At 41.3% G+C, this 13928-nt stretch overlaps 2 long non-coding RNA genes across 2 annotated transcripts in view; both read right to left on the minus strand.

The window, feature by feature from the left end:
* The window catches only part of LOC105091607 (uncharacterized), a 42909-nt gene extending 36785 nt beyond the window's left edge, over positions 1-6124 (minus strand). The window contains exon 1 of the long non-coding RNA XR_010380839.1: positions 5650-6124. This is a non-coding gene — a long non-coding RNA (uncharacterized LOC105091607). The remainder of the gene's footprint in view (positions 1-5649) is intronic.
* Positions 6125-6324: 200 nt separating this feature from the next.
* Positions 6325-13928, minus strand: part of LOC135322133 (uncharacterized) — a 45060-nt gene continuing 37456 nt past the window's right edge. Inside the window, exons 2-3 of the long non-coding RNA XR_010382485.1 lie at positions 8302-8384; positions 6325-6747 (exon numbers count right to left, since the gene is read on the minus strand). This is a non-coding gene — a long non-coding RNA (uncharacterized LOC135322133). The remainder of the gene's footprint in view (positions 6748-8301; positions 8385-13928) is intronic.

The raw sequence follows: 13928 nt of genomic DNA on the forward strand, positions 1-13928 counted from the left end.
AAAAGGATAATAAGAGAATATTACGAACAACTTTATGTACCAAAATTTAACAATATAGATGAAATGAACACTTCCTTGAAAAATACAACTCACCCAAATATCCACAACTAACATCGTACTTAATGGTGAAATAGTAAGTGTTCCCTCCTAAAACTGGAATCGAGGCAAGGATACCCACTGTAACCACCTCTTAGATCATACTGGAGGTCCTAGTCTTTGCCATAAAGCAAAAGTAATAAAAGGTAAACATTTGCAAAGAAAGAAGTAAAATCATCTCTCTTTGCCTGTGACAAAGTTGTTGACAAAAAAAAGAAAATCCTAAGCAATCTACAAAAAAATGTGAGAACTAATAAGTGTATTTAATGAGGTTTCAGGATACATGGTAAATATACTAAAATGATTGTATTCTTATATACTAGCAGCAAACAATTGAAAATTGAACTAAAACTAGTAAATAAATAAGTCCTGGAGATCTAAGACACAGTCTAGTGATTATAGACAACAATACTGTATTACAAACATCAAACTAGCTGACCTTAATAGTTCACATCACAAAAAAATAATTATGTGATGTGATAGAGGTGTTAGCTAATACTACAATGGCAACTGTAACCTAGTATGTAAACGTATAAAATTAACATGATGTAAACCTTAAACTTACAGTGTTACATGTCAATTATCTTTCAAAAAAAAAAAAGAAAATTGAACTGGAAATTTAATTGATAATTATAATTTTTAATTGTATTAAAAAACCAAACTAGGAATAAATTTAGCCAAAGACATGCAAGACTTCTACACTAATAACTATAAAACATTGTTGAGAGAAATTAAAGAAGTTTAAATAAACGGAGAAATGTCAGTTCTCCCCAGACTGATCATAGATTCAATATAATCCAATCATAATCCCAGGAAACATTTTTTTTAATTGACAAACTTGCTTTAAATTTTTTCTGGAAATTCAAAGATACCTAAAGGATACCTAAAGAATTTTGGAAAATAACAAATTTGTAGTATTTCCATTATCTGACTCCAAGATTTGCTATAAGACTAGATTAATCAAGCAAGTGTGATCCTGACTTAAGGATCAACAAATAGATCTATGGAACAAAACAGAGTTCAGAAACAGCAGGCATTTATATGGTCATTTGGAGGGGAAAGTCACCAAAACACGTAAATAGGGGAAAAACTCCTTTCAACAAATAATGCAATAATAACTAGATGTCCATATAGGAAAAAATGAATCCAGCCCCTTCTTCACCATACACAAAAGTTATTTTTCAATGAATTGCAGGTCTAAACACAAAGGCTAAAATCCTAAGTTTTTAGAGGAAAACCTAAGAAAACATCTTTGTGACTTGAGGGTAGGTTGAGTTTTGTCAAATTGGTCACAAAAAGCAATAAAGATAAATTTAACTTCATCAAAATTTAAAAGTTCTGCTCATCACATACTATCATTAAGATAATGAATATGCAAGCCACAGACTGGAAGAAAATATTCACAAATCATATATCTAACCAAAGACAGGTATCCAGAATATATAAAGAATTTCTACAACATAAGAAAAAGATAAACAACCAATTTTTTAAATGGGCAAAGTATTTGAACAAATATTTCACTAAAGAACCTATATACAATCATCATATGAAAAAGTGTTCACCATCATTAAACATCAGAGAAATGCCAATTTAAAGCACCATGAGTTATCATTACACACCCATCAGAATAGCTAAAATGAGAAAGACTGACAATTTCAGATGTCTGTATGTGGAGCACAGAACTCTAATACACTGTTAATGGGAGTGAGAAATGGTACAACCACATTAGGAAAAATACCTGGCAGTTTCTTTTAAAACTGAACATATACTTACCCTTATGACCCAGCAATTCCAATCTTAGGTATTTACCCATGAGAAATGAAAACACAAAAAGACTTGTAGAAGGAGTTTATAGCAGCATACCCCAAAATTGCAAACAGCCCAGGTATCCACCAATAAGAGAGCTCACAAACAATTTGGTATGTTCATTCAATGGAATTCTACTCGGTAATAAAAAGATATGAACTACTGATATAAGCAACAATATAAACGATCTCAAAAATAATTACACTGTGTGATAGAAGCCTTTCATGTACATGCTGCAAGTCAAATCTCTGGTGGAAAAAAAATTAGAACTGTGATTGTTTCTGGGGCAAACGAGGGCAGGGCTTGGGTGGGGAAGGAGCACGTAGAAACTTTCTTGGCTGATAGTAATGTTCTATATCTTATAGAGGTTTGAGTTACACAGGTGTCTGCTTGTTAAAATTTAGTGAATGTACACCTAAGATTTATGCATTTTACTACATGTAAAATCTTCATTAAAAGAAAGAAAACTGTATACATATCAATCTCTGATTTATGATATACATTACATGTTGAAGTATTGGAGAGAAAGTATTTGAAATTAGGTGGATTAATGGACAGAGAAACAGATGAATGGGTAGATTATGAAAAAGCAAGTATAGGAAAATGTTAATGGTAAAATCTAGGTGGTAAGTAAAGGATAAAATTCTTTCAGCATTGCTGTATATTTGGAAAACTTACAATAAATGTTTGGGACAAACTCAGTGCATATACTCTTAAGATTAGTTCATTTTATTATATTTAGTTATTACATCAAAAGAAAAAACTAAGCAAATACTGAATTCTGATTAATAATAGGTATGCTGAAGAATTTAGGGGGTGTCTGCAATTTTCTTTGAAATGTATCAAAAATTAAAATGGACTGATGGATGAGTAGAGAGAGAGCATTGATAGATTAGTGATAACACAGGAGGAGTAAAATGTTAGTGGTAGAATCTAGGCTGTGGGTCTATGTGTTTTCAATGTAAAATTCTTTTTGTTGTATGTTTGAAATTTTTCAAAATAAATTGTTGGGGGGAAAAACTTAGTGAGAGCAAAGGTCCTCTATTACAAAACAAAGAAATTAAAAATAGATATTGGAAACAAACAAACAAAAATCACACGTTAGTGGCTTGCGTTTACTTGCTGACTGAGGTGGCCCATCCCTTCCATATCACCTTCCCTGAAAGTTAAATTCCATCCTTAGAGAGTCATTCCTTTAACTTGAATTTAACCCTTGTTAAAATTCAAATAGCTTGATTGTTCCTTATTATCTCTTTTAGCTTTATTTCCTGCTTACCCCCAATCCCCAGCGCTCAGTGTTACTCTGTTCTCTCCTAAGTGATCAAATCCATTCCATGACACTCGCTGCCAACATGTACCTAGCTCTGAAAGCCAGCACTGCCCTCTGTCTTAAAGCTCTATCCACACATAACCAGCTGATTCACACTTCAGTACTGGGACTATGCTGCTGCCACCTCAAAGACAGTATTTGAAACCAAAACCAAAACTATCTTCCCTCCTAAACCCACTTCACTTCCTGTCTCTATTTCTGTTATTAGCACTACCATTCTTCCTAGAGCAGATTTACCTCCCTGACTCATTCATTCATTTATTCAACAAATAATTTTTAAGGTTTACTTTGAAATGCTTTTGTTAGAAGGTGTTGAACAAAACAGATATGATCCCTGCTCTTGTATTACCATCTAGTTAGTTGTTCCTTCTCTCTTCCCTTTCCAAGTTGAATGAATAGATAAGTAATATTCATTTTATCTTGATGACTTCTAGGCGCACTCCACTCCCCCACTATCACCCTGAGCTGTGCCAGGGCTCCAGGGGGCTTTGGCAGTGCAGAGCCATGAAGGAAGGAGGAAGGAGGAAGGCACCATCAATTAACAGTCACCTAGGTTACCCTGGCTCTCCATCCATCACTCCTATTTGCAGGGCTCCTTCAGGCCCAGTGGCTTGATGGTTCTGTGCCCTGCTTCTGATGCTTCTGGAGCTTTAAGACAGAGGTCAGTACTGGGTGTGGGAGCCAGATGCATGTTGGTAGTGAGTGTCACGGAATGAATTCGATCACTTAGGAGAGAAAAGAAAAACACGGAGCACTGGGGATTGTGGACGTGCAGGAAACAGAGCCAAAGGAGGTAATAAGGAGCAACCTAGCTAACTGAAATTCAACAAGGGTCAAATTTAAGTTAAAGGAATGACTCTCTAAGGATGGAATTTAACTCTCAGGGAAGGTGGAATGGAAGGGAATGGGCCACCTTAGTCAGCAAGTAAACATAAGCATTCAAGTCTTTTCTGAGGCAGCCTCTGTTCCCAGTTTATAAATCCCAGTTTACCTGGGACAATCCTGGTTTATGCTTACTGCCCCAGTGTAATTATCAATAGTGCGCCCTTCGCTGTCAAATGTGTCCTAGTTTAAATAAATTAGAATAAGGTGGTTACTCTTCTAAAGGACACACAGCCATTTCTAATCTGAGCACTTACTACTTCTTAACATGAGCCAGCAGGTCAGCAGAGCCACTCTGTTTCCAGAATCTCTTTCTAATCGAAGGGGTTAGGAAGCAATACTCCTCTGCTCTTCTGAAAATCCAGACTTTTTGACATAAAAGCCAAAAAGAGCTACAGCCTCCTTCTAGTTTCCCCAGTCAGCCATATCCCTTGTCTTGGATGTGGGGAAGGAAAAGAACATACAGAAAGAAAAAAAAAAAGTCCTGATTTATGATCTCAAAATGTTATCCCAGAGTTAGAAATCAGTTATTTGTATATGTGCTTTATTTTCTCTAATGACTAAAAGCTCTTTATAGACAAAAATTTGTCTTACTTTTTTTTTAAATCAGTACTCCTCCCCTTTCCCATATAGGAATCAAGGCCTTGAAATTTTTGAAACATATAGCAAAAAATAAATAATTTTACAGTGAAAACACATATGCTCGCTACCTAGATTTTACTGCTAGCATTTTACTATTCTTGCTTTCTCATGAATTAATCCATTCTATCCATCTACTTATCTTGCTGGGTAGCCTCATTGAATACTGGTTGAAGATGAAATGCTATTAGCTTAGCATGAACCTTAGTATGAGCGAGTTACAGTTCTTTTTCCAAGTACAGATTTCCAAGAAAGCAGTTAAGGATCTTAGAGATAAAGATCTAGTGGGAAAATGTAGACAACTCAGGGGAAGCAAAAACAAACTCCACTCGGTTCTTATTTGTGCTAGCTCCTTGATCATCCCATGCCTTAGTTTGATCATCTGTAAAATGGGGCTAACATCTCATAGGATTATGCCGAGGATCAGATGACTTCACAAATATAAAGTATATACATGCACACTTCACATATATATCATACATATATACGTTATATATTTCATAGGCACTTGGTTAGTGGACTCCTCATTCTACTTCCCAGGAGTTACTCCAGGTGGGAGTGATAGAGCAGTGAGCAAAACAGACACAGTTGGCCCCTGCCCTCCTCCAGGTGCTTACAAGCTTCCAAAAGAATAATAAACATTAAATAATGGTTACCACATTGACTTAACTCCCCTGTGCTTTGACTGCCCTCCGTGAATAGGTCTGAACGTCTACATGAGCACCCGCCACTCCATTCTGTGGTGTAATCCTCTCCCCACGGCCATCTCCTCCCTGGGCACCGAGACCCCGAATTCCTTGCCTTCGCATCCTCGGTCCCCCAGGCCGTCGCGATGTTCTCGGGGACCGCAGGAGGGAGGGAGGGAGGGAGGGAGGGAGGGCGGCGGCCCTACTTACCTCTTCGCAGCCTCGGTCTCCCCGCCGCGTCCCCTACACAGTCAGCAGCCAAGCGTCCGCTTCCTCCCTGACCGCTTCCCCTCTCCTCTCGGCTCCACCCGAAAAATGAAAAGCCGCTAATGAAGATCTCCAACCTCGTTTTCCCTTTTAACTTGCCGGCCGGTCCTCCCGGCCCCCGCTGCGATCCCCCCGCCAGGTTTGGCACCTCCCCGGGGCGTTGGCATTATCTCAGACAAGAAACAGCCGCGGTTGATTACGTTTCCTTCTAACAATGAACATCTGCCGCCCGGCGCTCCTTGGAGGAGGAAGGAGCCGTGTGAGGAAACCCCACACCCGGGGCGCCGGGCGCCGGGAGGACGGAGCCCGGCGGGGCCAAGAGCGGGAGAAGCTGCGCGACTTTCTGCGTCTGTTACCTCCACGGGTTCCACTCGCGGCTCCGGAAAAAGCTGTGAAAACAGCAAAAAAAAATATTCCCGGAGACCAAGGGTTCCCATACGATGTAGACTCTGTCATCGCCCCTTGGCTTCTTAGTGGGGGAGACCACTTGAGGGGAACTTCTACCCTCCACTTCATCAAGGATGACGCTGGACGCAGGAAAGATTACTCCCTGCTTGTGTGCGTTTGATCACAGTGTACTCAAGTCTTAGAAGGTGATAGAGGCCTGGGCTACTTCATTTGACGCTCTGAACATATGTTTTGAAATGGAGACATGCCAGAACAGTTACAAAAACTTTAATTGTGGTGTGTTTTAAAGATCTTTTAATAAACCAAAGCTCTTGACATGCATGCACTAATATAATGACTGCATGTATAGGCTTATCTGGAGATAATGCCAAAAGGCCGTATGTGAGGCCCTTGATAACCAGGAGGCCACAACCAAATAATGGCCCTTCTGCTCCTCTCCTGCTCCCGTGGGCTCCGGTTCGGTGCTTGCAAATGCCCAGGAATGGGAGATGAAGTAACTTGCTGGGGGTTAAGCTTGTGGCAGGTCTTAAAGAAACTCTACTTGAAACCAGGTTCATATTGGGATCCAGTTTGGATACTTCACCTTCTTCATGCCTCATCACCCATCTGTAAGCTGAAAACTGTTGAAAGAAGCTATAAAGAGAGCACAGATAAAAATAGAGTTCTAAAGGAGAAAGATGCCATGGGCGTGGGAAGCAGGAATGAATGTATTAGCATTACCCCATGCACCCGAAGAGGTTTCCTTCCTGCCTCTCACTCCCTCCCTTCCTGCCCTCCTTCCTGAATTGGAATCAAAATGCTTTAACAGACAGTTGGCAAAGAACACCATTCATCCCAAGCAAGTACTTTTAGTTTTTCCTGTTTGGTATTTATTAAAATCTTGGACTCTCATGCCTCATTCACATTTCCATGTGGCTTCTCTTTATATATAGACATAAAACAGCAGCAGCTTGTTGCATATACTTGGGCTGCAAAAGCCTAGCATTGTGTTCTTCTACTGGGGACTGGGGGGAGACGCCCAAGAGCATGTGTTCATTCACTAGCAAGAGCCCTAAACAGCTTACAATCAAATTAATTTGGCGCTGCAAGTCAAAAATACTTGGGAAATATTAATTAAATCTGTGACAAAAAAATCACTTTTATTTTTAGATTTCTGAGAAATGCCACGCTTACGCTCTACACCCTTGCTACTAGAAAAGAAAAGGAGAGGGGGGAAAAATGCATTCTCTCTTTTAGTCTATCCTTCCGCCCTCTCCTGCAACCCCTCCGCCGTGAATCGCATGCAAAGGAAAGGATCGCGATTGCGTATCTTTCCCTCTGTGACTTTCAGCTGTGTGAACTGCATTTCGGGCGACACTTACCTGTCATTTAACCTGCCTGGATGGATGAGCTCATTAGCGGGCCGCCCCGGGGACCATGTCTATTGGCGGTTCTCCCAGACGCTAGCTCTCTTTCCCCGCCCAACAGCCTTCCCTGTGTGGGGGAGCCTTCCCTCCCCTTGTACATCCTTCCCCTTCAGGAGGAGAGCCTAGAAAGGGCAGGGCAGTCGGGAGCGGTCATTCCAAGCATCGAGCTGACCCTGCAGTTTTCACCAAGGCCACCCTTTCTCCAGGACACCATCAACTCTACGGAGACTTCCCGCGTTCTTTGCGGGGGGTGGGGGGTGAAGCTTGTCAGCAATTCTTACTCCTTGCTTTGCTAAGGGTTGCTCCGCTTCTTGGGTCGGCACACCTACAAGGAAACCCTGAATTCCTCTTCTTGTCCGCCTGCGCGACAAGCCAGGAAGCCCTCCCAGGGATCTGAGAGGGCTCTGTCAGAGCTGCCTGCCCAGGGTGCGGGGGTTGGAAGCCTCCTAGCGTTCCTTTTCTTCTAAGACAAGGGAATTCAGGCTCTCCCTGAGTGTCCGTCTACGGAAGGCACCCTGGGATTTGCTTTCAAGTTTTAAAAAAACTAATTATTAAGACCCTGGCTTTTTTGTACCCTGAGAGGATATGAAAGATTTCTCCTCTGTAAGAGAGACAAAAACATTTGTACTAAATAAAAGTCCAGATTTCCTATTGTGGCCCCCACGAGTCCACGGAGGGTCTCCCCTGTCTCGCAGGTCCAGACTTATTATGTCCACCCCATCTCTCTCTCTCTTATTTTTTCCTTGCTGCTTCTCCAACCGTGTATCTTCAGCCTCCTTACCCGATGGTTTCTTGGTCTTTTTGCCATTCTTGGACACCGTTCTAACTTTGGCACTATTTCCATCAGTTTCAGACAGGAGCCACCTGTGAAGAAAACCAGGGGCAACACTGAAGGGCACAAGGTTTTCTGAATCCTTCTAACCTCCACCAGAGTCTTACGGAGGTCAGGAGCATCCCAGGCCACTGCCATTTGCTGAGGCTCCCAGAATGCTTTTTTTAAAAATTGATAAAGTCACAAATTGTAGGATAATTTAAATGTTTACAGTAAACAAATGAATGTATAACACCCACTCACAAAACACTATAATTGGACTGTTTCCAAAAGACATCATCTGACATCTAAAAATAAGATTCACTGTGAATTCATGGCGGAAGTCAAAACCTTAGATATCCATTTCCCTTCAAAGAAACTTCTGGCCCAGTTATCATCACTTTCTCATCTAGCTTTCAACCAGCCACTAATGAATCTGAGCAGGAAAGCAAAAAGTATTTGACACCCCCACCTGTCAGCCCAGCCCCCAGGCCAGGGCAGTCTGAGACCCCATCTTCTTTTCACTCCTCCCCAAAAGCTGCTTAGAGTAGGAAACTGTTGATTCCCATTCCCTCCTGTAGGTTTTCATCACCAATGACTAGATACTAACTGTTAATGTCATTCTTTTTAAACTATGGCTGGTTTTTTCAGTATTACACACAAGGGTGTTTTAAAATTAACTAAATTGCTTTTAGCTTTCTGTTTTTGAATTAATAATAGCATTTTAGAATTTGCACCATTTGAAAGAACAGCAGCATGGTGGTAACTGCTGGGTGATAGGTACTCCAGGAAACAGTGTGCTGGTCTCTACTTTGGTGTATATTTGAATTTTCTGTAATAAAAATGAAATAAAAACAAGGAAATATCCTTGAATCTATACTTACTCTAAATACTAGCATTTCTTCCTATTCCTGCTTTTTTAAAATGATGTCTTGCTTTGTGGTTGTGTTTGTTTTTTTAGTTTCATTTGAGATACGAGACCTAGTTTATTAAGAAGTTATGATTTTTACATTAGAAGTATTGTTTTAAAGCATTTGACTTTATTAAAAAACATTAAAAATTATTAAGGTATAAACTTCTGTTATAAAACAAGTCATGGGTATGCAATGTACAACATGGTGACTATAGTTAATAATACTGTATTGCATATTTGAAAGTTGCTAACAGAGTATATCTTAAAAGTCCTCATCACAAGAAAAGTTTTGGATCTGTGCAGTGATGGATGTTAACTAGACTTATCAAGATGATCATTTCACAATGAATACAAATATTGAATCATTATGTTATACACTTCAAACTAATGTGTTATGTGTCAGTTGCATCGAAAAGGAAAAAAATTGAAACTCACTGAATGCCCCACTGAGGTCACAGCAAGTGAGACGTGAGAAGTATGATAAGAATAAAGACGTGAGGGAAAAAACCAGCAGGCTGCTTGGTAAGTGTGGTGTAGAGCTTACGGTGAATACTGAGAAAAGCTCAGAAGCATCAACCATTTGGTAGAAGAGGCAATAGGAAGGGCTGCTCAGAGAAGTTAGCTTTTAAACTGAGCCTTGCAGGATAAAAGGAATTTCAGCAGACTGCGGCCTAAGTGGGAAGAAATGGAAGTGAAGTTATCCCAGGAAGGAACTATGTGAGTGCAGGTTCGAAGGTGAGGAACCAGCATATCCCAGTATGTTGAGTTCTGCGTGTATCTGCTGTGTGTACATTTGCGTGCAGGTACTGGGAGGCAGTGGAGACGGCCAAGCCAAGATGAAGGAAGAAAGGAAGGCAATGATGAAATTATGAAGAACCTGGTAAACCATGCACAGAGGCTGAAGCCTTCATAAGTCTGGGGTGGGGCCCAGGACTTTGGATTTTTAACAAGTACCTTCAGTGATTTTGCTGCAGATGGTACAGAGATCTCGCTGTGAGAAATATTGCTTTGGAGGCAAACTTGTTTTACTCTGCCTTGAACTAGCTGTGTGATTTGTGGCAGGTTACAAAATATGTCTAAATGTCAATTTTCTCACCTATAAAATGGGAATAATAAAGATGCTTGCTTCCTAAAGTTGTCATGAGTATTAAATGAGATACTTAGCCCAGTGCCTGGAACATTAAATTAGAAGGGCTCAAAATATATTAGTTGCTATTTTTATTTTGTTTAAAAAGTTAACCCTGGCAGCTCTGTGGTAGGCAAATGGAATTTGGAGAAAGTGACAGAAGAATCATGTATTTATAAAATATCAGGCATGGTATTAGGTGTGAAGCACCAAAGACACATAAAGCTTGAGCCTGATCCTCACACACAAAGTGAGCTGAGAAGACTTATTAGGGCCACTAGATATGGTTGCGTGGGTTGTGCACTGCACCATGATGCTAAATCTAAAAGGGTACCATTCACATTTTAGACATCACAAATTTGCATATTTATTACAATAATTTTTAAGCAGATGACAGCCAAGTGACTTGTTCTAATAAAATAAGTATACTATAACAATTTTCCAATAGATGGAAATACAGTGTCCTGAGGAAGGGAATGGTAGATTGTTATACTAAGGACTCGAGTGAATCACGTTTCTTGGTATCCACACCCTTGTGTGGTTCTCTGCCATATTGACTCTGAGCTTGGCATTAGCCACTGGGACATCAGCAAATGTGACATGAGTAGAGCTTACAGAATTCCCAGTTATCAGAGCCAGCATCTCTGATTTTCTAGGACTTTCCCTCATCATCAAAATATGGCTGCTGCTGATTCAAAACAGCTCTAGGCGTCACGTCCTCATTCAGAGTAGGAAGGAGAGGTGTAGGCAATGCCAACCAGAGCTTCTTTTATTAGAAAAGCAAAAAAAAAAAAAATGTCCAACAATATTCAAGCAGACTTTCATTTACGTCTCACCGACCAGATCGGTGTCACATGGCCATCCTTAGCTGCAAGGGCATCTGAAGAGTGGGATATTTAGCTTTTCCAGGCTCTGCAGTAAAATATGGCAAGCAAACAGGAGTCTGGGAAAGGCTGTTGGGTTGGCTAAACAGCAATGTCTGCTATAGAACTTTTAATCATGGCTCCCACATGCTATCTTTCGCCTATTAACACCACAAAGGCTTGGAGCCTGGAAGCAGGAAGACACTAACCAGCTTTCAAGCAGATGTGAAAACTTTTTAAAGCTGGTTAATGATCTTTGAGGCCAGGCTCAATTCATTTCTATCGAACGTTTATAATAGTGCCTCTACAAAGAGATCAGAAAGCTTCTTGTAAATCAAAGTTGTTACCTGCTGTTACCGAACGCAAGGTCATGTGCCCGAGGCACCGTGAGGCCAAACAAACCAAAACCTCAGAGTGTGGAGCAGAGAAAGAAAGGTTTATTACTGGGCCGAGCAAGGAGAACACGTGGCTCGTGCCCAAAAAAAAAATCCCTGAACTCCCTGAAGGGTTTCAGCTGAGCATCTTTAAAGGCCAGCTGATGGGGTGGGGGGGTGGGGGGAGCGGCCCAGGGTATGTGATCAGCTGTGCAAGATTCTGATTGGTTGATGGTGTTCAGTCCCTGGGCACCAGAAGGTCTGGGGGCTGCGTGCTGGTGATCATCAAGTGGTTAATTTCTTCCATTTGGTGGTGGTTTTTAACATCTGAAAAAACTCAGGAACTATGCATGAGATACTGTTATCTTGGTACTTAAGAGAGGAGCTACTGAAGAGGATATGGGGAGAAGTCTGTCCCAGGAAGGTCCTATAGGGTCTTGCTAGGTTATACTGTTAGGAAAGAAAAAAAAGCGTGAATTATACATCACCAACTCCTAAGCCAGTGACTGTCAAAGTTTATGGACTGAGACTCATTAGTAAGAGTTTTATATTATATCATAATCCAGAATACACATACACACATACATATTTCATAAAACAATATCTGTCTTTGCGGTATATTTTCTTTTGTTTTTCTTTTTTTGTTTTGGGGGAGGAGGTAATTAGGTTTATTTTTATTTATTTTTTAATGTAGGTACTGGGGATTGAACCCAGGACCACATGCATGCTAAGCATGTACTCTACCACTGAGCTATACCCTCTCCCCTTATATAGTATATTTTCTATTAAATTTAATACATCTAATACATTTTCTATTATACTTAACTTTTTTTTTAAGTTGGTTATGACCCACTAAGTCAATTTCACCATGCACTAATGGGTCATGACCTGTAGTTTGAGAAGTACTATCATAAGCTGAGGCCAGGAACAACATTTTTCTAGGCAAAGGGAGTAGCAGATGCCAAGGCCCAGAGTTTGGAGCTCTCAGAACCTAAGAAGGCCGGCACGGCTGGAGCCTACTGGGTGGGAAATGAAGTGGGAAACATCGGCAGGGACCTGTCGTGAAGTCTGCAGCCGGCAGCAGGAAGTTTGAGACTTACTCATATTCTAATGGAAGCTCCCAATGATTTTAAGCAGGGAAGTGACATGATATAATCTATCTTCTAACATAGTTTCTCCTGACCTCATGCACAGACCAAAGATGGTTCTGGAATGACCTAATTTTCTCTAAATTTAAAACAAGCCTGGAATGACTTTAAGATCCTCCACAGGGGATTCTCTCACTCTCCCCACATTCATTCCATCAAACTCATTTCCTGGTTCCTTTCCTTCCACATGGGCTCCTACCCCATGCTGAGCTCTGCAGGAGCTCAGTCTTGCAGAAATACTTAAGTTTAAAAATTCTTCTTCTAGCAAGATCAGTCCCTCTGTTGTCTGTCAGTCACTAAATAGTCATGTATTTGTCGACCTCATTGCCCTGCTGGCTGGAGTCTCGTTCTACCAGGGATTTTTTTTTTTTTTTTTTAATTTTCGGTTTTGCAATGTTGACCCTTGGAAGGACATCTCTCTGTTTTGGCAAAGGGCTCCTTGCAGCTTGGAGTACGTCTCCTCCCCCAGTGGGGTCTCCATGTCCTCCAGGACATCTGCAACGCCTTCTGTTGGAAGCGGCCACAAGTGGGCCAAGTCCTTGTGTCACACAGACTGAGAAGGCAGCTGGGAGGGGTGATCTAAAAGGAGACAAGCAGATTTCCCAGGGCCCAGGCCTCCTTCTTGGCCAGTTCCCAGGAGATGCGTTCCAGCTGCTTTTCTTTTCTTAATCTTCCTTCTCTCCCCATCCGCCTTTCCGGCTGGGCCCCCCAGTCCCTCCCTCCTCTGGCCAACCCCCAAGTCATACAAGATTTTGGGTGGAAAGCATTATTGTCAAAAGGGAGGAGTTAGGGACCAGGCAGCTGAAACGCCAACAACGAGCCTCTCCTCTTCTGGAGAACTGTTCCACGGCCCCAGCATCTCTTGTCTGGGTAAAGATGATGCGGTGCAGCAAACAGTCACATGTATTTTCCTTCAGCCAGTTAACCCCCTCCCTTCCCTCCATCCCTCTCCTCCCCACCCCACACTCATGACTGGCCCCCAGTGGAGAACATCCAACCAGATTTCTTTCATTTGCTTGTGGTTTCCAAAATACGCATTTTCAAGGCCTGGAAGTAAAGATGCTTTTAGGAAAGAGAGAGTGGGAAGCAGAGGAGGAAGAAGAAGAGGTTGCTTTGAAAAGTGAAGAGCTAAGTGGATCAGTAAATTATCATGGTTAAGGCCAGAGGTCCAGA

Source organism: Camelus dromedarius, chromosome 1, assembly GCF_036321535.1.
Source record: "Camelus dromedarius isolate mCamDro1 chromosome 1, mCamDro1.pat, whole genome shotgun sequence".
NCBI classification, from domain to species: Eukaryota; Metazoa; Chordata; class Mammalia; order Artiodactyla; family Camelidae; genus Camelus; species Camelus dromedarius.